The 25,390-nt window shown below is 43.8% G+C and overlaps 1 protein-coding gene and 1 non-coding gene across 2 annotated transcripts in view; one reads left to right on the top strand and one right to left on the bottom strand.

The window, feature by feature from the left end:
* LOC126220931 (proteoglycan Cow) overlaps nt 1-25,390 on the bottom strand; it is a 380,564-nt gene that overhangs the window by 133,885 nt on the left and 221,289 nt on the right. The window lies entirely within an intron of this gene.
* Nucleotides 505-579, top strand: Trnas-cga (transfer RNA serine (anticodon CGA)). The gene has a single exon. It is a non-coding gene; the product is annotated as a tRNA-Ser (tRNA).

Genomic DNA, 25,390 nt, shown 5'->3' with positions numbered 1-25,390 from the left:
CACTATACGTCACCAGCAAACAACCACAGATTGCTGCTCACACTGTCAGTCAGGTCATTTATGTGTACAAGGTATTATTGAACGACGTTTTAAAAATTTGCGAGATTGAAGATGATGAACTTCTGGGCGTTTTGATGCCAGGAACCCACAGCCGGAAATGCGATATAAAGTATCTACAGTCATCACTGGGCTATTGAAAAAATCCACGCGCTACGTGAACGACAAATTACCAGATGAGATGAAACTTCCTGGCAGATTAAAACTGTGCGCCGGACCGAGACTCGAACTCGGGACCTTTGCCTTTCGCGGGCAAGTGCTCTACCATCTGAGCTATCCATGCACGACTCACGCCCCGTCCCCACAGCTTTACTTCTGCCAGTACCTCGTCTCCTACCTTCCAAACTTTACAGAAACTCTCCTGCGAACCTTGCAGAACTAGCACTCCTGAAAGGTAGGAGACGAGGTACTGGCAGAAGTACAGCTGTGGAGACGGGGCGTGAGTCGTGCTTGGATAGCTCAGTTGGTAGAGCACTTGCCCGCGAAAGGCAAAGGTCCCGAGTTCGAGTCTCGGTCCGGCACACAGTTTTAATCTGCCAGGAAGTTTGATATCAGCGCACGCTCCGCTGCAGAGTGAAAATCTGATACCAGATGAGAAATGCAGTGATCATTTGAACTGGAATTCTTGGAGATCACCTTTCTGGATAACCCATCTTACCGGATCCTTTGAATGACGCATCGTATTTGAACTTTGTGGACAATGCCTTGCCTGAACTTCTGGAGGACGTTCCCTTGCAACTACACACATGTTTGTGGTTTGAAGATGTTGGTGCAAATTGGAAATTTGTGATAAGGTCTTATGGAACCAAACTGCTGAGGTCATCGGTCCCTAAGCCTACACACTGCTTAATCTAACTTAAACTAACTTACGGGATGGACAACACACACACCCATGCCCGAGGGAGGATACGAACCTGCGACCGTAGCTGTCGCCCGGTTCCAGACTGTAGCGCCTAGAACTGCACGGCCACTCCGGCCGGCATTGAAAGTGGCATCACCTCTGCATGGCTGATTAGTACAACATTGTAGAACTTACAGATAAGTTACTTGAAAAGAAATTTCGAGTTTGTGGAACGATACGGCAAAATAGAGGATTTCAGGAAAATTAAAGCGCGCAACAGTCAATACATTTGAAGTTTGTCATCAACGGAAAGGTGACAAGCGGCCGGCGACAATCCAAGTAATCCGAACTAGCGCTGCAGGCGCCAAGCGAATAAATTTCTACGAGACGTGCGGACGGCAAAGTGTTAAGACCCCTTTGCCGCTTTGGATCACATTAAAATATCGTCGAATGGTTTTGAATGGTCGCTAGTGGTTCCACGCATTGCAAAAAGGGTTCCTTGCAGTTACCAGCCTACACTTAGATTGGATTCAATTTTTGTTCCATAGACCCAAATATGAGATGATTCTCGTGGAACATGCCAGAAAATATAACATAAAAGCATAAAGCATTTGAATACAGTACTTACTACTCTGATCATGTCAGGATATCGTCAAAATACGTGAATACATTACAACAACTAGACCAGCTAATATTTACAGAGCTAATACACTGTCAGAATGAAACATTGTAATACACTTTTAATAAATCATACACAAAAGCCTAATCTTGACTGTTGTGATCAAGTGCTGTCGAAACTGTAAGCTAGGAGACATTTTGTCTTAAGCTTGTCTAACAGACCCTGTTTAGATATTCATCTGTAGAGTCGAAGGAGCCGGCCGCGGTGGTCTCGCGGTTCTAGGCGCGCAGTCCGGAACCGCGTGACTGCTACGGTCGCAGGTTCGAATCCTGCCTCGGGCATGGGTGTGTGTGATGTCCTTAGGTTGGTTAGGTTTAAGTAGTTCTAAGTTCTAGGGGACTTATGACCTAAGATGTTGAGTCCCATAGTGCTCAGAGCCATTTGAACCATTTTTGAGAGTCGAAGGAGTTGCCTGTCAAAAGTCTTGCAAACTCTGTTTAAACGTGCTTTATCTGAAACACAGTTTTTAATGGTTGCTGGCAATTTATTGAAAATGTGTGTTCCAGAATATTCGACCCCTTTTAGGACCAATTTAAGTGATTTTTGGTCTTCATGTACATTTTTCTTATTCCTAAATATCCTCACAGAAGGATTGAAGCGTCAGGAAGATATCAGCAGTACCGAAGATCATCAATAACGTCTACCTATTGTTCGTCGAATTGCAATCTATCGTTTTCGACCGCGAAACGTGTGGCAGTCCAAGTCCCAGGGAAACGGGTTCTTTCACTGACGCCATTTATGCCACCCCCTGAAGCCTTTTCGTGTCTATTCTGAGCGGCAGTGCGTCTGAAATGTTGCCCTCGGACACTCGTAAGAAAACAGAGTGCCTTCAGTGCTGGATGTTGCGGTCCTGACCTCTATCGCAGAGGCGTCAAATGAAGGGGTGAAATGTCGGTATGACGGGGTGTGACACATTCCTGTCACGTGACAAGTCCATGGCGGCGTTGGGCAAAATCGTGGTGAAATTTGTCGCCAGTGGGACATCATTAACCCCACATAAACTTCTGAGCTGTGGCCTTGTTTTCCCATGTGTCACCACCTTTCTGTCTGAAGCGTCGCGTCGTCGAGCGCGACGATGACGTCATAGGGTGCCACGGTTTTGCAAGATTACGGAGGAAGGTTTGACGCACGTTTGCCCCAAATTTCGATAGGAGCCAATTACGGGGTTTCGAAAAAGTGATCCTTTAATTCTGTGCGCAGTGCATTACCATCTACAGCATCTGTCGTTTATATATGCATCCATTGTCTCTTACAGGGTAGGAAAAATAAAATTTCCCTGCACAATATTTCGTGCACATTGAGATAGCCAACCCAACTTACATGATCCGCCCGAAGTTCCCAACCACGCATCATGAAACTTCAAATGCTGTTGCAACATATATTTATTCAGAGACAATGTGCTTCGGTCCGGATTAACAGTACAGTAAGTTAAAGGAAAGTTCCATTCCGACAATCATAGCTGTAGCATCCGCCGCACAGGCGCGCTTCTATTACCTTATATGTTTTTCGTCACACATGTATTAAATTTCTAGCGATACCGGCAATGCTTCACAACTGATAAACAGGTATGTGAATTTGATGTACGTCCTAATCTGCATCTCCCCCTCTCTCTGTATATCCCCACCAAACCCTCTCTTTGTTCATCCTCTCCTTTCGCCTCTCGAAGTTCATTACGTCCCACCCTCTTTATTTACCTTCTCTTCCCTCCTTTCTCTGACTCTGAGGGTTGTTTATTGGTGTTGATTGGGAACTAAAGTCGTTTAAAATGAATGCGTAAATTGGTTAGAATCATCGGTATACGGGGTGTGAACAGGTCTCAGCTGCTGGACATCTGAGGATAGTAGCTTCAATGACAGTATTTTGCACGGTTTTAATTTGTCAACGGGGAGGGTTACGATACAGATTCCATACTAGTGTTCTAATCATAGGCCAGTTAACTGTAAATACAACTTTCGTCTCTTCTGTTCCAACCGACTGCGAGGAATAAAACGAACAGCTCAAATGGCTCTGAGCACTATGGGACTTGACATCTGTGGTCGTCAGTCCCCTAGAACTTAGAACTACCTAAACCTAACTAACCTAAGGACATCACACACATCCATGCCCGAGGCAGGATTCGAACCTGCGACAGTAGCGGTCACGCGGTTCCAGACTGAAGCGCCTAGAACCGCACGGCCACACCGGCCGGCTAAAACGAACAGCACATTGTTGTGTACACACATTTTGCTTAAAATTATATATAACGAGAAGTAATACATATAAGAAAGACTATCTGTGTAATGCTTTAAATGACCCGATATCGTAGTTAAGACTGAATTCTATAAATGAAACTGAACCGCACATTTTCACAGCAGAGCATAGGATTTCTTCTCGCAGTCTATTTTAACAGAAAACCGGTACATTATTGTTTAAAAAAATAGGTAAGCTATATCCAGCTGAATGTTTATTAGAGTACTGTGCAACAAATTGAAGAACTTTTCCATTTATATCCTCACAACTTTACTTCTGCCAGTACCTCGTCTCCTACCTTCCAAACCTTACAGAAGCTCACCTGCGAACCAGCACTCCTGAAAGAAAGGATATGCGGAGACATGGCTTAGCCACAGCCTGGGGGATGTTTCCAGAATGAGATTTTCACTCTGCAGCGGAGTGTGCGCTGATATGAAACTTCCTGGCAGATTAAAACTGTGTGCCGGAGCGAAACTAGAACCCGGGACCTTTGCCTTTCGCGGGCAAGTGCTCTAGAACTTTTCGTGATTTTTCGTAACAGTTTTAAAATACAACGTGTGTTCAAATAGAAGTGTAGATTTTATGCATATATTTATATATCGTAAATATTAAAACGTATCTAGCCTATGTCCATCCGAACTTTTATTAGAATATCGTGTAAAAATTTGAGGTAAATCGGTCAAGAGCTTCTCCATATTTTTGATAACGTTAAACTAAGTTTTGTCTTTATGTAGTAGTATGGATAAACGGACATGTGTGTGACAGACGTTGCTACCAAAAACAATTGGGTGTTTGACGGCAAGGAATCTTCTTTTAAATTTATGAAGTTTTAATACGTGACTTTAAGAGGCTCCCGTGACCGAAATTCGCTGTCTGTGAAGTGCATAGACTTCAACAGCTTCTGATGGTTTCAGCATGTCGTCCTTGAGGTACAATGAAGGTGTACAGCAGGTTTTCAAAAACCACTCCGTCATATTTTTGGTGTGTGACAATTTGCCTGTTGTGCTTAATTTCTTCCTTCGTTGTTCTTTAATTGATGGTATTTGCAGGTGTTGTACCAAAAACTCATTACCAAGCCTAATAAGGAATAGGAAACTGTCTGGCGTTCAAAACAGCGTAACAGCTTCCATTCGACCCGAAATGGAGAAATACAGGCGCTGTATGCTTTTCAAGGGAATCGTGTACCATACCTCTTGCAAAACAGTGGCAAGTTCAGGTAAAGATGATGGACGTTCAGTATTATTGAGATCTGCTGACTGGTGACCAGGGGAGATGCGACAGTATTGACCATCGTTCTCACAGAACCAGTTCTGGACGATGCGAGCTGTGAGAACAGAGGCACTGTCGCCTAGGAATACAGTATCACCACTGGCGCACACACATTGTACCATGTGTGCAATAATATGCGACCTCACACAGTAACCTTGGAGCCCACGGAATACCACAATATGGCAGCCCAAATCAACACCGAACACTCGCCATGTTTCATTCTTGAGACGTAAACTCGCCCAGAAGTAGGAAACTGTGTAAAACAAGAGTCATCCAACCAAATGACATTCTTCATCTACATCTACATCTACATTTATACTCCGCAAGCCACCCAACGGTGTGTGGCGGAGGGCACTTTACGTGCCACTGTCATTACCTCCCTTTCCTGTTCCAGTCGCGTATGGTTCGTGGGAAGAACGACTGTCTGAAAGCCTCCGTGCGCGCTCTAATCTCTCTAATTTTACATTCGTGATCTCCTCGTGAGGTATATGTAGGGGGAAGTAATATATTCGATACCTCATCCAGAAATGCACCCTCTCCAAACCTGGCGAGCAAGCTACACCGCGATGCAGAGCGCCTCTCTTGCAGAGACTGCCACTTGAGTTTATTAAACATCTCCGTAACGCTATCACGGTTACCAAATAACCCTGTGACGAAACGCGCCGCTCTTCTTTGGATCTTCTCTATCTCCTCCGTCAACCCGATCTGATACGGATCCCACACTGATGAGCAATACTCAAGTATAGGTCGAACGAGTGTTTTGTAAGCCACCTCCTTTGTTGATGGATTACATTTTCTAAGCACTCTCCCAATGAATCTCAACCTGGTACCCGCCTTACCAACAATTAATTTTATATGATCATTCCACTTCAAATCGTTCCGCACGCATACTCCCAGATATTTTACAGAAGTAACTGCTACCAGTGTTTGTTCTGCTATGATATAATCATACAATAAAGGATCCTTCTTTCTATGTATTCGCAATACATTACATTTGTCTATGTTAAGGGACAGTTGCCACTCCCTGCACCAAGTGCCTATCCGCTGCAGATCTTCCTGCATTTCGCTACAATTTTCTAATGCTGCAACTTCTCTGTATACTACAGCATCATCCGCGAAAAGCCGCATGGAACTTACGACACTATCTACTAGGTCATTTATATATATTGTGAAAAGCAATGGTCCCATAACACTCCCCTGTGGCACGCCAGAGGTTACTTTAACGTCTGTAGACGTCTCTCCATTGATAACAACATGCTGTGTTCTGTTTGCTAAAAACTCTTCAATCCAGCCACACAGCTGGTCTAATATTCCGTAGGCTCTTACTTTGTTTATCCGGCGACAGTGCGGAACTGTATCGAACGCCTTCCGGAAGTCAAGAAAAATAGCATCTACCTAGGAGCCTGTATCTAATATTTTCTGGGTCTCATGAACAAATAAAGCGATTTGGGTCTCACACGATCGCTGTTTCCGGAATCCATGTTGATTCGTACATAGTAGATTCTGGGTTTCCAAAAACGACATGATACTCGAGCAAAAAAGATGTTCTAAAATTCTACAACAGATCGACGTCAGAGATATAGGTCTATAGTTTTGCGCATCTGCTCGACGACCGTTCTTGAAGACTGGGACTACCTGTGCTGTTTTCCAATCATTTGGAACCCTCCGTTCCTCTAGAGACTTGCGGTACACGGCTGTTAGAAAGAGGGCAAGTTCTTTCGCGTACTCTGTGTAGAATCGAATTGGTATCCCGTCAGGTCCAGTGGACTTTCCTCTGTTGAGTGATTACAGTTGCTTTTCTATTCCTTGGACACTTATTTCGATGTCAGCCATTTTTTTCGTTTGTGCGAGGATTTAGAGAAGGAACTGCAGAGCGGTCTTCCTCTGTGAAACAGCTTTGGAAAAAGGTGTTTAGTATTTCAGCTTTACGCGTGTCATCCTCTGTTTCAATGCCATCATCATCCCGGAGTGTCTGGATATGCTGTTTCGAGCCACTTACTGATTTAACGTAAGACCAGAACTTCCTAGGATTTTCTGTCAAGTCGGTACAGAGAATTTTACTTTCGAATTCACTGAACGCTTCACGCATAGCCCTCCTTACGCTAACTTTGACATCGTTTAGCTTCTGTTTGTCTGAGAGGTTTTGGCTGCGTTTAAACTTGGAGTGAAGCTCTCTTTGCTTTCGCAGTAGTTTCCTAACTTTGTTGTTGTACCACGGTGGGTTTTTCCCGTCCCTCACAGTTTTACTCGGCACGTAACTGTCTAAAACGCATTTTACGATTGCCTTGAACTTTTTCCATAAACACTCAACATGGTCAGTGTCGGAACAGAAATTTTCGTTTTGATCTGTTAGGTAGTCTGAAATCTGCCTTCTATTACTCTTGCTAAACAGATAAACCTTCCTCCCTTTTTTATATTCCTATTAACTTCCATATTCAGGGATGCTGCAACGGCCTTATGATCACTGATTCCCTGTTCTGCACATACAGAGTCGAAAAGTTCGGGTCTGTTTGTTATCAGTAGGTCCAAGATGTTATCTCCACGAGTCGGTTCTCTGTTTAATTGCTCGAGGTAATTTTCGGATAGTGCACTCAGTATAATGTCACTCGATGCTCTGTCCCTACCACCCGTCCTAAACATCTGAGTGTCCCAGTCTATATCTGGTAAATTGAAATCTCCACCTAAGACTATAACATACTGAGAAAATTTATGTGAAATGTATTCCAGATTTTCTCTCAGTTGTTCTGCCACTAATGCTGCTGAGTCGGGAGGACGGTAAAAGGAGCCAATTATTAACCTAGCTCGGTTGTTGAGTGTAACCTCCACCCATAATAATTCACAGGAACTATCCACTTCTACTTCACTACAGGATAAACTACTACTAACAGCGACGAACACTCCACCACCGGTTGCATGCAATCTATCCTTCCTAAACACCGTCTGTACCTTTGTAAAAATTTCGGCAGAATTTATCTCTGGCTTAAGCCAGCTTTCTGTACCTATAACGATTTCAGTTTCGGTGCTTTCTATCAGCGCTTGAAGTTCCGGTACTTTACCAACGCAGCTTCGACAGTTGAAAATTACAATACCGATTGCTGCTTGGTCCCCGCATGTCCTGACTTTGCCCCGCACCCGTTGAGGCTGTTGCCCTTTCTGTACTTGCCCAAGGCCATCTAACCTAAAACACCGCCCAGCCCACGCCACACAACCCCTGCTACCCGTGTAGCCGCTTGTTGCGTGTTCTTCTATTGTCATTCAATGTATTTTTTCACGGCCGGTGTTGTCTTCAGTTGAAACTTCCGGGCTGAGAGGCCGTGGTCGATGTACAAAATTTCCACCTAACGTTTCGTCTCCATCTGCCGGAGACATCTTCTGAGGTCGTCCGGCTACTGCCACTGAGGCACCAGGTACTCTGGAATTTGTAGAGCGCATAGAGGGCACCACCATTCGTCACGTGATGCCGACGGTATGCCTGTCTCCGGAAGACGTCATCGTTCTCGAATAAGAGTAACCGATTGTCATTCTGCTGGCGCAACGTCGACATCCATATTTTGTCAAACTTTAAAACTTCCTCTTTTCTATTAAAATTATTATGGTGCTTGTGTATCTCTATTGCTTCTCTGTACATGCGTGCATGATAATGGGATGTTCGTGCTAGAACGCTTGTCTCATTAACTTTAATTTCGGGGTTCCCATTTCGAAAAACATGCTCAGCTACGACACCCCTTTTTTGCCTAGGATGATGGTTTGGACCAAACCATTATCCTAGGCAAAAAAGAGGTGCCATGAAATCCTTGGTGGACAGAGCCAACAAAATCTGCGAGCCGGCTTACTTGCAAGATGAATTAAATCACTTACGGTCAGCCTTCATGAAAAACGGATATACCAGCAAGGAAACTGATCGAGACCTCCATCAAAGAAGAAGAGAAGCCAGAAGTCAAGAGCAACAACGGTCACCTACTGGAAAAGTTTTCCTACCGTTCGAAACAATCTTCAGACCCACCAAGAAGATTAAGGAATATTTAAGAACTGCAAAAGACGCCCAACACCCCCTAGCAACACCTGAGGAATTCAAAATTCCATGCAGTTGTATATATTGGAACAACGAAAAGAAGTGTAAACACCCGCTTAGCCGAACTTAAAAGAAACTGTCGCTTAGGACACATCCAAAAATCGGCCGTAGCTGACCATGTTTTTCGAGATGGGAACCACGTAATTAAGTTCAATGATACAACCGTTCTAGCACGAACATACCATTATCGTGCGCATATGTATAGAGAAGCAATAAAGATCCACAAACACCATGATAGTTTTCATAGAAAAGAGGAAGTTTTAAAGTTGGACAAAATACGGATGTCGACGTTGCGCCAGCAGAATGACAATCGATTACTCTTAATCGAGAATGATGACGCCTTCCAAAGATAAGAATACCGTCGGAATCACGTGACGCACGGTGGTGCCCTCTATGCGCTCTACAAATTCCAGAGTACCTGGAGCCTCAGTGGCAGTAGCCGGACGACTATCAGAAGATGTCTCCCGCAGATGGAGACGAAACGTTAGGTGGAAATTTTAGACATCGACCACGGCCTCTCAGCCCAGAAGTTTCAACTGCTATTGCTCCACAGTCCAGATTTGATGGCTTCGGCACCACATTTTGCTGTTACGGGCATTTGCATCACTGATGCGTGGATTTGGAATTTCACCTCACGTTGAATTTTCCTGCTTATGCAGCACCCTACGTATTGCTTTCGTGCTGACAGTACGACATTCAGTTCTGCAGTGGCTTCTGCAGCCATCGTCCCCTTACTTTTCGTTACAGTTTTCTTCCATGGCCGTCACCACCATCACTCAACACACACCTTTGTCCGCGTTGTGCCTTAGCGGATGATGTTTCTCCACTTTCCCTATATTCGATATAAGTCTTTGATATGGTACCTCTAGAAATACCGAACACTTCGGCTACCTTGGTTATGGAAGAACGCACTATAAAGCACGACGAAACTGCCCACAGACGAGTTCACGTAGCTTCGGCATAATTCACTCACAACTCTACAGAATTCGCTGATTATCTCTACATACTTGCAACGTACTGAGGACGTTTCACATGTTCATTAATGGTAAGATACACCAGCACAACACGCAGGCTCAGCTAGCATCTGTATTTATGTTCAAGCAAGCATTTCTACTGTAGTGCCTTATTTTGGTCGAATCCCTGTATCTCTGTTACTTTGAATTGTAGTGCAACATTCGTGAAGACCACTTGGCCTGCCATAATTATGTGTAACTTGCTTTTTGAAGTCCCTCCGTATACTAAAATTTTAGCTGGAAAAAATGTAAGATACACACGTTTCGAATTACGTGTAAATGGATGAATGTCGTATTTGCGTTGTGAATGCAATTTCCTTCGAAGTAAAGTTAACTAGCTGGAGGGCACTAGTATGAAAATACTATAAAGGACAAGAAAAAATACAGATAAAGTTATAGGTGGAGTTTGGGTTCGCGCACGGCAGTGTTTGCTCGGTTTCTCCATACCCTTCCTCATTAAGAAAAACTGTCAGTTCTTGTCGCGACGTGTGAGTTGTATATCATCTACCGTGCACTCAACTTGTTAAGATGGATGTTGTGTTCCCTCTCCGAACAGAAGAGAACAGCAGAGCGTGGTAACGCACTCCGCCTAATGCGGTGTCTCGCGGGGAAAGCAATATTGTGTGCTCCCCGTCCTGTTAACGGCAAGGGGGGAGGGGCAGAGGGCAGGGAAGGAGAAGGGAGAGAGGGAGGAACTCGCGACAAGATGGCCCCTCGTATCCCGGCCACTTCCCAGAACAGGCCCGTAGCGTCCTGTGGGAGACTCGCCCCAGGAAGAGGGGCTGTTGTGGCCGGGAGCGGCAGGGGCGCGCCGCCGCTTTTGTGGCGGCAAAGTGGCCCGGGATAAGAAAGTTGGCCCGCCTGGAGGTGGGGCGGAGTGGGGGGATTCCCTCAAGTTCAGGCCCCGGGCCGCAGGCCGCACGGGGAAACCCCGCCCGCTTTGTGCGATGAAATGGAACCCGGCTGATAAGTCTCTCGAATGAGTAAGCACAGACGACAATGCCCGTCTCCCAATCTGATAGCAGTCCTGTCGTTACTCCTCCTTTGGTTGTCTCCCCTCCCGGAAGATGGGCTCCAGGATAGTGTCGCGTCGTGGCGGCTGGAAATGGGCGGCGCACGACACGTGTGGACACGCGGTCGCTTCCAGGCTTATGGTTGTGAGAAGGGAAGATGGAGGCGTTCGGTTTTTCCACAGTTGGAAACGTAGCATCCGAGAGGTCATTACTTAATGTCTTACGCAGCAAACGGGGTGATGGGCTAAGAATACTCCTTTGGCTGATGTTGCTATAGTGGTGGTCACGAAAATAGTCAGATCAAAGGAATCTGGCCGCCTTACAGTACTGTCACTTAGTGACAATTTCAAATTGTAGTAAAAATTCCTCCCAAAAAATTTCATACATCTACTTGTAGACTAAAATACGCGTATGGTGCAGTACTTATGAAAAGAAAAATATTGTCAGTCGTTACAAAAAAATAAAAACTAATGCTATAGAAAATTTTCAAGATTTTTTTTTTTTTTTTTTTTTTTTACTATTGCTATGCAAACAGCAAGAAACAGCATCATACTTGGACTGACAGAACTGTAGGAGCATTCTCAAAGTTCTCAGATACATGCAATACACATTTCTTCGTGAAAACGTAAGTATATTCCAAGAGACAAAATAAAATAACGTGAGAGGTCTGTTTCATATGTGCGATGAAAAATGTCATTGCTGATAAATTAGTGTTGTGTTGGACCTCGTAGAAACTTCCAGTGAGAAAGTTAAGAAATTTATAAAATTAATTCTGTTAACCTCTTGAGGCATTATGAGTGTATTGTGTCGCCTATGAATGAGATTTACTTATGGTAGCACATGAGGACTTACGTATCACAGCAAGGATTCTCGTTCTGACGGCTCACAATTATAAAATCAGGTACATTTTTTACACCCAGAAGGTAGAACATTTGCAGACCTTGCAGACTCGTCACCACTACACCCATCACCCAAAACACCCAGATTCACTATACAAAAGTGTCTGTACACATTCTCGGGCCACATTTCCACTCTGTCATATTTGTGCAAATGGTTTTGTAAAACCCTAGTTTTGTCCAGGCGTATCACAGACATAGTGTCCTCAATACGCAATAAATGCAGAGTCTGCAAAACTGTAGCTCTCGAAGTGGTAACAGCCCTTTGTTCCATAAGAAATTTGGTCCATCGTCAGACCTTCTGGACTTTAAACCAGTGTCGTTTGGAAGGAGAAGCACATACATTTTCATGCTGTCACACTCACTTTTGTATTGTAGTTAGACAGCATCACTGATAACCAGTGATGGCCAATGAGGCATTTCATTGGTGGTGCCAAGAAAAACTTATTTTGGTAGCATCGAACGTGTTACAGAATTTTGTCGATAATTCATATATTTCACAAGATATTATATCAAACAAAACGTATAGAGAAATAGAAATAAAGACTTATTACAACAGTGCCCTTCTTACGCACAGTAGGAGATTGATGTATTCCTGTAGAACATTATAGCAAGTGTTTGTATAAGAGAGAGAGAGAGAGAGAGAGAGAGAGAGAGAGAGAGAAGTTGCTTTAGCTATCTTTTTCACATCTCTGCATGAGATATAAAACATAAGACTAACTCCGAAAATCTCCCTCGCACACACAAATGCACATTGTTGTTGTTGTTGTTGTTTTGGTCTTCAGTCCTGAGACTAGTTTGATGCAGCTCTCCATGCTACTCTACCCTGTGCAAGCTTCTTCATCTTCCAGTACTTACTGCAACCTACATCCTTCTGAATCTGTTTAGTGTATTCATCTCTTGGCCTTCCTCTACGATTTTACGCTCCACGCTGCCCTCCAATGCTAAATTTGTGATCCCTTGATGCCTCAGAACATGTCCTACCAACCGGTCTCTTCTTCTTGTCAAATTGTGCCACGTACTCCTCTTCTCCCCAATTCTATTCAGTACCTCCTCATTAGTTATGTGATCTACCCATCTAATCTTCAGCATTCTTCTGTACCACCACATTTCGAAAGTTTCTCAAAATGTTCAAATGTGTGTGAAATCTTATGGGACTTAATTGCTAAGGTCATCAGTCCCTAAGCTTACACACTACTTAACCTAAAATATCCTAAGGACAAACACACACACCCATGCCCGAGGGAGGATTCGAACCTCCGCCGGGATCAGCCGCACAGCCCATGACTGCAGCGCCTGAGACCGCTCGGCTAATCCCGCGCGGCTCGAAAGCTTCTATTCTCTTCTTGTCCAAACTATTTATCGTCCATGTTTCACTTCCATACATGGCTACACTCCATACAAATACTTTCAGAAACGACTTCCTGAAACTTAAATCTATACTCGATGTTAACAAATTTCTGTTCTTCATAAACGCTTTCCTTGCCATTGCCAGTCTACATTTTATATCCTTTCTACTTCGACCATCGTCAGTTATGTTGCTCCCCAAATAGCAAAACTCCTTTACTACTTTAAGTGTCTCATTTAGCCCTCAGCATCACCCGACTTAATTCGACTACATTCCATTATCCTCGTTTTGCTTTTGTTGATGTTCATCTGATATGCTCCTTTCAAATGCACATACGCGCACCCATATCAACAGCACAAATCTTCAGTCCTTACAGGGTATGTTCGGTCACTTAAACGTGGCAGTCGCAAGCAGGGGGTGTTTTGATGTATAGCTGTTTAAGATATGGGTGAAGATCGGGCCTGAAATACCAAGTAACGACACCACCAACCTTAACTAGCAATTGCGCTCCAGCCGTCACCAAATAATTTATGTGCTCCACTTTGCTTTGAGTTGTGCTCGACGGTTGTTTCCTTTTCCTATTTTGAAATGAGTGCCCTGTCACAGGTTTCGAGTATAACTCTCACAACACCAGATTGAATCAGCGATCCATATTTACATTATTACATCGGTTCTGCTTCCCAGTAGCACAGAACACGGACGTAGGCTGGCAGCCCTGTGAGAGGAAGGCGTGGCTTTTTCCCCCACTCTGCTCTTCTCTCCTCAACATTCAGACCACCTCGTTCGTTTTACGTTCGCGGCGACTACCAGAAAAGTGTCCGCTACAACTTGAGTGCCTGTACGAGAAATAACAGAGCATGTATAAATTATTCGAACTTGTACTCTGGATTTTGCGAAGAACACCTTTGGAACGTTTTGGAACGTCGACTTCGTGCCAGGCCTCACCGACCGACACAGATACCTCTCCTCAGTGCAGAAATCCGTGAAGAATAGGCTGCCATTCCCCAAGAAACCTTCCAGAACCTGACTGAAAGTATGGTTGCTGTCATCAAAGCTAAGTGTGGGGCCAACACCTACTGAATTGCAGCATTACTGATGGAGGATGTCACGAACGAGTAAGTCATTTCTACATCTACATCTACATCCATACTCCGCAAGCCACCTGACGGTGTGTGACGGAGGGTACCTTGAGTATCTCTATCGGTTCTCCCTTCTATTCCAGTCTCGTATTGTTCGTGGAAAGAAGGATTGTCGGTATGCCTCTGTGTGGGCTCTAATCTCTCTGATTTTATCCTCATGGTCACTTCGCGAGATATACGTAGGAGGGAGCAATATACTGCTTGACTCTTCGGTGAAGGTATGTTCTCGAAACTTTAACAAAAGCCCATACCGAGCTACTGAGCGTCTCTCCTGCAGAGTCTTCCACTGGAGTTTATCTATCATATCCGTAACGCTTTCGCGATTACTAAATGATCCTATAACGAAGCGCGCTGCTCTCCGTTGGATCTTCTCTATCTCTTCTATCAACCCTATCTGGTACGGATCCCACACTGCTGAGGAGTATTCAAGCAGTGGGCGAACAAGCGTACTGTAACCTACTTCCTTTGTTTTCGGATTGCATTTCTTTAGGATTCTTCCAATGAATCTCAGTCTGGCATCTGCTTTACCGACAATCAACTTTATATGATCATTCCATTTTAAATCACTCCTAATGTCCACTCCCAGATATTTTATGGAATTAACTGCTTCCAGTTGCTGACCTGCTATATTGTAGCTAAATGATATGGGATCTATCTTTCTATATATTCGCAGCACATTACACTTGTCTACATTGAGATTCAATTGCCATTCCCTGCACCATGCGTCAAATCGCTGCAGATCCTCCTGCATTTCAGTACAATTTTCCATTGTTACAACCTCTCGATATACCACAGCATCATCCGCAAAAAGCCTCAGTGAACTTTCTGTCATCCACAACGTCATTTGTGTATAATGTGAATAGCAACGGTCCTACGACACTCCCCTGCGCCACACCTGAAATCACTCTCACTTCGGAAGACTTCTCTCCATTGAGAATGACATGCTGCGTTCTGTTATCTAGGCGTTCTGTTTTCAGCCACGTGTCCGGATACTTTTGATCACATAGTGTAGTTGTTGACGAGATTATCGCTACTGAAGTAATTTTTATCGACGAGAGCGACACGATGCGATCCGTAGGCGGTCGGCGTGTCCACAATAACATCGATGAAGTATGTGCCATTCCGCCGGCCGCCGCGCTCTGCGCCAGTCCCGTGGATCGATTTCCTGTAACTGCCCTTGCTGCTCACTCAGCCGACTCTGGCCAATTAGGGGACTGACCGGCCGATTGACGGACGAAATTCAATAGCCGGGCCGACAAAAGGCTGTGATGCGTGTCATCAAACTACGCGTAGCTACGAGCGCATTCGCTTTGCTTTTGTCGCTGAAACAGAGTTCTTGCTTTTAGCACAATGTTTTCCAAACAATCGACCACTGGTCTGTTTACGCGCGTTATTCAGACTTAGTGGTCTACAATGTAATCTAGACGTGTGACTCGTCGCATCTGCACTGCGTCAATTAGCTGCTATGTAAACGAGGTACTCTTTTGACGCGCCGTGCCACACAACAAAATTTACGTGTGTCTCATATCGTTTCAGTACTCTAGTGGCACATGAGGCCCGATTCTCTTCCATTTTCGAAACAGTCTTCTAGGCAATTTTTTTCCGAAAGTTGGTTTAAATGGTTCAAATGGCTCTGAGCACTATGGGACTTAACATCTGTGGTCATCAGTCCCCTAAAACTTAGAACTACTTAAGCCTAAGTAACCTAAGGACATCACACACATCCATGTCCGATGCAGGATTCGAAACTGCGACCGTAGCAGCAGCGCAGTTCCGGACTGAAGCGCCTCGAACCGCTCGGCCACAGCGGCCGGCCCGATTATTCAGTATGACTACGCTTATGTGTATGCTGGCCGAAAAGTATACTATCGAAATTTGTCACAGATACTGCAAAGTTGTCCAATGTAAGTATTTTTAAAATGGCATAATTCTACAGGGCTGTGTTTAGGTTGGTTAACTTCAGGGAGAGGACCAGACAGCGAGGTCATCGGTCCCATCACACTAAGGAAGGAAGTCGGCCGTGCCCTTTCAAAGGATCCATCCCGACTTCTATGTGAGGCATTTTAGGGAAATCTCGGAGACCCTAAATATGTATGGCCGGACGCAGGTTTGAACCGACGTCGTCCCGAATGCGAGTGCAGTGTGCTAACCACTGCGCCACCTCGCTTGGTAGGTTGTGTTTTAAATGTCTTTCTCTGCATACTAGTTTCAGACACACTCCATTTTTAAGTGCATCTAAAGAAACGTGGAACACATCGTAATTAAAAATAAAAAAGAGCAAGGACATGGAAGCCATAATTACGCTCTATGTACCCTTAAACATAATAGTCAACCATGGTAAGCGACATCGTTATCAGTTCGTTATAAAATCGCGCGCCATGTATGTTTATAGATGTACTTGACAATGGACAGTGTCTGAAACTAGTAGCGCAAATGAAATAATTTAAAACACAGCCTGGTGGAATCCCGTCTCTTTTCGTCACGTACTAAGCTGTATATTTACCTACAAAATGTACTTTAAACAACATCAGTGACTATCTGGACTTTTATATTTATGGATGCGGCGAATATTATCGAGAGGTTTGTTACTGTTTATGTTTATGAGCAGGCAACTTCACTGTATACTAAGATAAACAGGTACTGCGAAGATTTAACAACCACCAAAGAAAATAAATTCTTCCTAACTTTTCCTATCCTACCAGACACTGAGATCGAAAACGAAAGGTAACCTGCTTGTAACAGGAATTTACTGCTTGACCAAGACAATTTGAAACTTAGCCTACTGTCATTCACTCAAGATGGTGTACTCAGTAATGAAACAAAGCAGTAGGCTCTGCCAGAAATATCGACTCTTAGACAATGTGTCTAATACTGTATTTTAATATGACAGTATGCCTTCTTAGGCAGTTTATAACACTTCTAGGTAAGCATTACAAATATGGATTGCAATACGGTTATATCACTTGTTATGTATTTCACTGTTATTGTCTAACCTGCTTTCAGAAAACACTAGAAAAATGGCTCTAAGCACTATGGGACTTAACATCTGAGGTCATCAGTCCCCCTAGAACTTAGAACTACTTAAACCTAACTAACCTAAGGACATCACACACATCCATGCCCGAGGCAGGATTCGAACCTGCGACCGTAGCGGTCGCACGGTTCCAGACTGAAGCGCCTAGAACCGCCCGGCCACACTGGCCGGCAGAAAACACTAGGTAACGGCACTTTGAAGCCGAAATCATGATTGTGTAAGTGTAAAATGACTTTAAAAAAATATATTACGACTGTGGCCCCGCATTATGAACAAATTATTTTTCAAATTCATTGAGATTGTGGCGCCCACCTAGAAAAGAAACATTCAATGCAGATTCCTACAATATAACGATATTTTCCTTTTGTAAACATTTCGTTAACTTTTGCCTAAAATTACGTTATTCTTTAGAGGCACCATGGCCCTTTCGTCTATCTGCGCAATGTCCAGAAAATAATATTTCTGTAACACACATCTGATCGTGAGCCTGGACTAGCTCGAAATCTAGTTCACTGTATAAGGGGGAAATCAAAAATTTTCCGTTTCATGGTGTTGCTGCAGCATATACGCAACGTGGCGAGACTCCAATGCGGGTATGTAAGCACCGACATATAGGCAAGGTATTAGCGTGCCATTAGTGTCTTTTCGACGGGAGTGCAGTAAATGCAGAAATGCGATCTATGACGACGTTACTACCAAATATGTCGAAAAAGGACCATTGTGCTCTTATTGGTTTTTTGGCTGCCGAAGGACAATCACAGGGAGACATCCATTTGCAGAATGTCTGTCGAAAACCACCCCTGTGGAATGGTGCGCCAAGCTCCGTGGTGGTCGCGATTAAGATGCTGGTCGATCTGGCAGCCAGCCACATCCACTGATTTCAAGGAACCTGGGTCTGCATCACTGGGGAATAGTACTGCGCAACGCTGGAGACATTACGGCGTGCAGTTAGGGCTAAAAGTCCGGGAAAACACGTGATTCCACCTCCACACGGACAGGAGGCGGGGCGTGACTGCCAGCGCTCCTGGTTTTACTTGAGTGTACTATGTTATTCAAAAGAACAAGTTTCCGAAGCTAATAACACACACATATTTTGGATATGCAATAGATACATAAGGTAATTCATAATAACGACAACAGAGTTTGTCAGGGCAGCAAATATGTGTGGTTATTGTACAAAGCTTTAAAACCATTCAGCACTTTGCTGAGGACGACTGTATGGAAAATATTGATAGTTCAATAATTATTGTATCCTATTTGAGCAGCAAATAGACAAAATGTTGGAAACTCATTCTTCAGCCGACTGTAAAACTCTGAAAAGTCATATCCCATGTATTGCCAAACTATGTATTAATTGTTATATCAGCCTAAGACACGGATATATTATGAACATAATGCTTGAAGTATGCGGAAAAAACTTTAATAAAGAAACGAAACGAACAATGAACTGTTTGCATCTGCTAAATACTTATGTACAAAGAAACAGCCAACTCGTTACAGCACGTTAAAGTGGAAATTTCACGAAGTTAAGCCTTTTTAATTGCCGTACACGAAATTAAAGCCGACTCCTTCGGCAATTTTGTCACAGACATTTTATTTTGAGCAATAAAAACATCACAGTAGAAACTCATGTTCGCTACACACGAAAGTTAATAAGAAAAATATTTATTTTGAGTAACAAAACGGAATAAGAGTGCAAACTTTTGTTAAGTCTCTTAATCTTCTAGGCTCCTTTTGGGCTGTAAATTTTTGAACAACTCGTAGTAAAAACCTGAAAAGAATCTGTGCAATCTGGTTGTAGTGCACTTTGCTGGTTTTGCTTACAAACACAAAGCAGGCGAGAGTGTGTTTGTTTTCCGGCGGGAAAGGCAACATAGTACACTCAAGTAAAACCAGGAGCGCTGGCAGTCACCCCGCCTCCTGTCCGTGTGGAGGTGGAATCACGTGACCGGCCTGTGGCCGTTGTGGAGGGGAGACTGCAAATTCCGTGTGAAGCTTGAGTCTTGCCCCCCCCCCCCCCCCCCACACACACACACAAGTTTACACTGGGCGCTGAAATACTTCAGCGGCGCTGCAGGCTCGATCGCGCCTGCCGTTTACGGCGCTCGCCGTGATGGATGCTTATTGAAAAATTGGGAAAGAAACAAAAATGGCTCGCGGAAACGTCTGACAACGGCAGTATATATCTCTTGCGCCGGCCATGAATCACGGCTCAGCGCTGCGCGGTCCGCACCGAACACGTGCTTTACGCAGGAATTTCCGGCTCGCACACAGTGGACGGCCGCTACTGTGGTGAGGGGGGGACGGGGACGGGGGGGGGGATGGAAGGCGGGCACCATAAAACACGACACGACACACCGGGCCGACAAAAGAAGCCGCCACTTGTCGCCGACCGGCGCTTGGCCACCATACATACGTTGTCTACACGTTATCTGCACTTGCAATGCATGGTAAGCTGGCTACTCCAATATCTAATCAAAAGCATCCGGACACCCCTCCGTAATGCGGATTTCACTACATGTCACGAGGCGGACCCACAAGTGGAAATGGAGACTGGGAATGTTGTGCCGTTGGTAGAGGAGCAGTAACAGGTGAGAGCGTCGACCCCCGTGGAGTTCAGTGACTTCGAACGTGGGTTAGTCAGTGGATGTCACCTGAGCAACACACCCGCCAGGGCCAATTCAGCTCTTCTAAGGCTGCCCAAGGCTACTGTTGGTGACGTGACAGTGAAGTAGATAAGCGAAGGAACGATCACAGGTAAACCAGGACCAGGTAAACCTCACGTACTGACAGGGATAGTCGAGAAATACTCAAGGTGCTTCTAAAAAATCGTACGAAATAAGCGGAAGGAGCCACCCTTGGGCTCCAAAGTGATACCAACAGTGCAGCTAGCGCAATGGCTGTGTGTACAGGGTTAAAAAGAATAGGGCACAAAGATCTAGCAGCTGCTTACAAGCCACATATCTATAAAGTCGATGCTAAGTGGCGCTTGTGGTGGTCTAAAGCAGGAGAGCGTGAGCGATCGCGCTCACTCACGGCATGGATAGTGAACGCTCGCGGTAAGAAGAGATGGTCAGACGTCATCACGTAGAGCACGGGGAAGTGCAAACTGTGCACGTCTTCCGAGGAATGATCATGTGTAAGGTTCCCCGTAGCATCAGACACAAGCATAAGAGGACTCTTCAAAAAGTAAGGTGACTTTTCAAATTGCGCGGGCAACGTACAGTCGTAGACAATACGAGAGAGACCCCTCGCCTTTTCGTTATGCTGATCCGCACAGTTTTAAAGTCTGCTACACAGCATAACAGGCAAGGCGACGAAGTGCTACCAACATACTATGAACAGGCGTGAAATTGACAAACTATCCGAATTTTCTCAGACTGTTTTCAATCATGTGTGTGATATATTAATGCTGATTAGAGTATATAAACGAAAGAAGAAACACTAATTAGTATGAACTGCACTAATAAAAATGAATTTCATCTTATCGAGATAACATAACTGTTTTAGTAAGACAAACTACCCCAGATCGTTACGAACTAGCAAAACGGGTTTTAAGGGCTGGGTAGACAAATAGACGGTGAAGAAAGTGAAACTAGTAGGGTTCCATGTTTACCGATTTAGGTGACGAAATCCTAACAACGAAAATAGCTGCGACAGTTACTGAAGATGATGGCCGCATGAATAATTCCCCCTACTCTTTATTAGAAATGTTCTAGTTGCAGTCGATACATCAGCATATTACTCGTAGATATGATTTCGATCCAAATCACGTTTACAGGAATGCAAATAAATTCCATTTGCCTATACACGTGGTAATTCAGATCCCAGTATTAATGCCACCGCGTTTTAGAAGTGCGAGCATTCCCATTGCTAGGTAGCTTATGAAACACTTCGGCTAATGAACGTTTTCGGGCTGTGGCGAGTCTAATGGAGAATTCGAAACATTGTAGAATACGTTTGGCAGCTATGTAGATGTTTATTTCCTGGGGTGGTGCAGAATTATCCTACTAAATTTACTCGCTTAATAACAATATTTTGTTATTTAGATAAACATCCCGAATGATTGTCACATAAACGGTGACATGAAGGTAGAAAATTCTAGTTTTTGGGGCCGACCGGTGTGGCCGAGCGGTTCTAGGCGCTTCAGTCTGGAACCGCGCGACCGTTACGGTCGCAGGTTCGAATCCTGCCTCGGACATAGATGTGTGTGATGTCCTTAGGTTAGTTAGGTTTAAGTAGTTCTAAGTTATAGGGGACTGATGACCTCCGATGTTAAGTCCCACAGTGCTCAGAGCCATTTTTTTCTTGTTTTTGAGTCCAGAGAGCTCTATGCAACAGAAACTGCAAATGATTTTGCCGTTTTCATTGTGAAATTGCTGGCTTATTCAAGTGTGGAGTAATAATAGAGGGCTGTTTGCTTGGGTTGTCTGCTAGCGTAGTGAAAGGTGTTTGCTACTGCAAGGGAGGTCTAGTTTGTTTTCGGTTCTAATCTCGATGGAAGCAGATAGACTATCAGTAAAGCAATTTTAAGAATTTCTCGCGCTCCAATACGTTTTATTGCTACCTTTATTCTGTACCAGCGCCCTGTGGGTGTAAATATTAAGATCGTGTAGAATTTCATACTTGTTTCTGGTTACTTTTCCCGCTTCTGTCAATAATTGATTTGACTTATGTGTGGCACAGAATGATTTTTAACTGAATTTTCTTATGAATCTTCACGCATTGCTAAATTGCACACTTTCATGGTAGGTCAGCAACGGTAATCCAGTATGACTGATCTGAACGTTGATAGAGACCGTTTCGCAGCCAAATGCGCGTATTTTGCTAACGATAATGGGTACTTTGTCTTACTAAAACAGTTATGTTATCTCGATAAGCTGAAATTCATTTTTATTAGAACAATTCATACTAATTAGCTTTTCTTCTTGCATTTACATCTTATATTTAGTTGTTGTGTTTAACACACTAATCAGCATTAATATAGTCATACACATGACTGGAAACAGTCTGACAAAGTTTGGATAGTTTGTCAATTTCACGCCTGTGCATAGTATGTTGGTAGCACTTCGTCGCCTTGCCTGTTATGCTGTGTAGCAGACTTTAAAGCTGTGCGGATCAGCATAACGAAAAGGGGAGGGGTCTCGCTCGTTTTGTCCACGACTGTACATTAGATTATCGCTCTTTTCTTTTTGTTATGTTGGTACATATGCCCCGAACGTGTGTACACAGTCTCAGATGTACAGCATACTTCGTTTGTTTTTGAAAGATAGAAAGGTTAGACGGGTTTTAGTGTGCTCGTCTATTTCCGATTGTTATAAAACATGGAGCGAAGAATTTGCATCACATTTTGTGTGAAAAATTGAATCAAGTGCTCTAAAACACTTGAAATGTTGACAGTGGCTTACGATGATTCTGTTCTACGTAAAAAAAAAAAATGTTTACAAGTGGTACAAGCGCTTCCAAAATGGCCGAGAATAAGCCAGTGACGAACCTCGCTCTGGACGCCCCAGCACACAACAACAGATGATAACGTCGAAGCTGTGAAGAAAATTGTTTTGGAAAATCGTCGAATTATCGTAAGAGAAGTTGCTGAGGATGTTGGCATATTAGTCAGCTAGTGGCATGCAATTTTTTTCGGATGTTTTGGGTACGAAACGTGTGTCAGCGAAATTTGTTCCAAAACTTCTCAATTTCGATCAGAAGAACCGTCGCATGAGCATCGCTTAGGAGCTTTCGGATGACGTCAATGAGTCATAACTGGTGTCTAAAGATGGGTTTACGGTTACGACGTCGAAACCAAAGACCGATCGTCCCAATGGAAGCATCCCGGAGAGCCAAGATCGAAAAAAGCACTCCAAGTTCGATCAAATGTCAAAGTTTTGTTCACAATTTTTTTTTCAATTAGGGTGGCGTAGTGCATAATGAATTATTGCCTCAACTTCGTACGGTCAATAAGGAGTACACCTTGACGTTATGCGCCGTTTGCGAGAAGCAATACGCAAAAAACGCCCGGAATTGTGGAAAAACAATTCATGGCTTTTGCATCAAGACAATGCATCTGCTCATTTATCGTTACTTGTGAGAGACTTTTTGGGCAAAAACAACACGACAATCATGCCTCAGCCACCATACTGACCGGATTTGGCCCCCTGCGACTTTTTCCTCTTCCCAAAAGTGAAGAGACCTATGAAAGGACGAAGATTTTCAACGATTGAGGAAATAGAAACTGTATCGCTGGAAGTACTCAAGGCTGTACCAAGAAGTGCTTTTGAGAAGTACTTCGAGGATTGGAAGAAGCGTTGGCACAAGTTTATTGTATCTGAGGGGCTTTACTTTGAAGGGGACAACATGAATATTGATGAACATATAAATATTTTTGTCATAAAAATATAAAGTCGCCTTACTTTTTGAACACACCTCATATATGCTTACGGCGCCATGCTTAAAGTGGAGAGTAACTTAGTTTAAATCTACGAAAATCATTATGATGGCTGCGTAAGGGAATTCAAAACCAAGGTCAGACATATCGTCAATTTTTTTTCTTTAGTTTGTGTTATGGACGGCACTGGAGTACGATAGTCCACGTTGCTGTGTTACATATAATGCTCTGGTGGTGTAATATCTAGCACACCGGCCTAGTGAGCAAGCAGACCTAGATTCAAGACCTGGCCATTGCATACATCTTAATTAATTTCTTCAGCTTCGATCATTACCGTAGATAAAGATGAGACTCAAATGCCTCAAGGAAAATTTGACTATATGAGATCTACCTAACATCATCAATAATTTATTATTACAATTTTCGTCAACAAAGTTCCACTACGTTAGGAGATTTCTCTGTGATTATGTCGGTGTCATTGCAAATCGAAACGTGCAATGTCAGAAGTTTGAACTTGGTAGGAAAGGCAGACAATCTCAAAAGGAAATGAAAGGGCTCAATCTATAGTGGGGATCAGTGAAGTGAAATGAGATGAGATGCCGATTTCTCGTCAGACGAATATACGGTAATATCAACAGCACAATCCATGATACAACGGACGTAGCATTCGTTATGAATAAGGGAAGCTAGACAATCTGAAAAGGGAAGGGAAAAGTGAAATAAACAGGAAGTGCAGGTAAGCTACGACGAAATGGCTGCATGAAAAATGTGAAGAAATAGAGAACGAAATAACTGTCGGAAGAACTGACTCAGCATATAGAAAAGTCAAAACAACCTTCGGTGGCATAGTAAGCAAGGGTGGTAACATTAAGAGTGCAACTGGAATTCCACTATTAAATGCAGAGGAGAGAGTGGATAGGTGGCAATACTACACTGAAGGCCTCTATGAGGGGGAAGTAGGAGTAGATATAGAAAGAAATAGGGAATCCAGGATTAGAATCAGAACTTTCGGAAACATTGGAGGACTGAAGATCAAACAAGCAGACGGGATAGATAAAATGCCATCAGTATTTCTAAAATCTTGGAGGTAAGTGGCAACAAAACGACTATTCACGTTGTTGTGTAGAATGTATGAGTGTGGCGTTATACATTCTAAAGGCTGGAGAAATATCATCCACACAATTACGAAGACTGCGAGAGCTTAATAGCTCATGCATCCACGTTGCTGACAAGAAGAATATACAGAAGAATGGAAAAGACAATTGTGCATGTGTTAGATGACGATCAGATTGGCTTTAGGAGAGGTAAAGGCACCAGTGAGGCAATCCTGGCATTACGGTTGATAATGGAAGCAAGACTAAAGGAAAATTATGACACGTTGATAGGATTTGTCGACCTGTCAGATGGTGCACGACGTT

The sequence above is a fragment of the Schistocerca nitens genome, chromosome 1 (assembly GCF_023898315.1).
Source record: "Schistocerca nitens isolate TAMUIC-IGC-003100 chromosome 1, iqSchNite1.1, whole genome shotgun sequence".
In the NCBI taxonomy this organism is placed as follows: domain Eukaryota; kingdom Metazoa; phylum Arthropoda; class Insecta; order Orthoptera; family Acrididae; genus Schistocerca; species Schistocerca nitens.
This window is presented reverse-complemented; position numbering and strand designations above follow the sequence as displayed.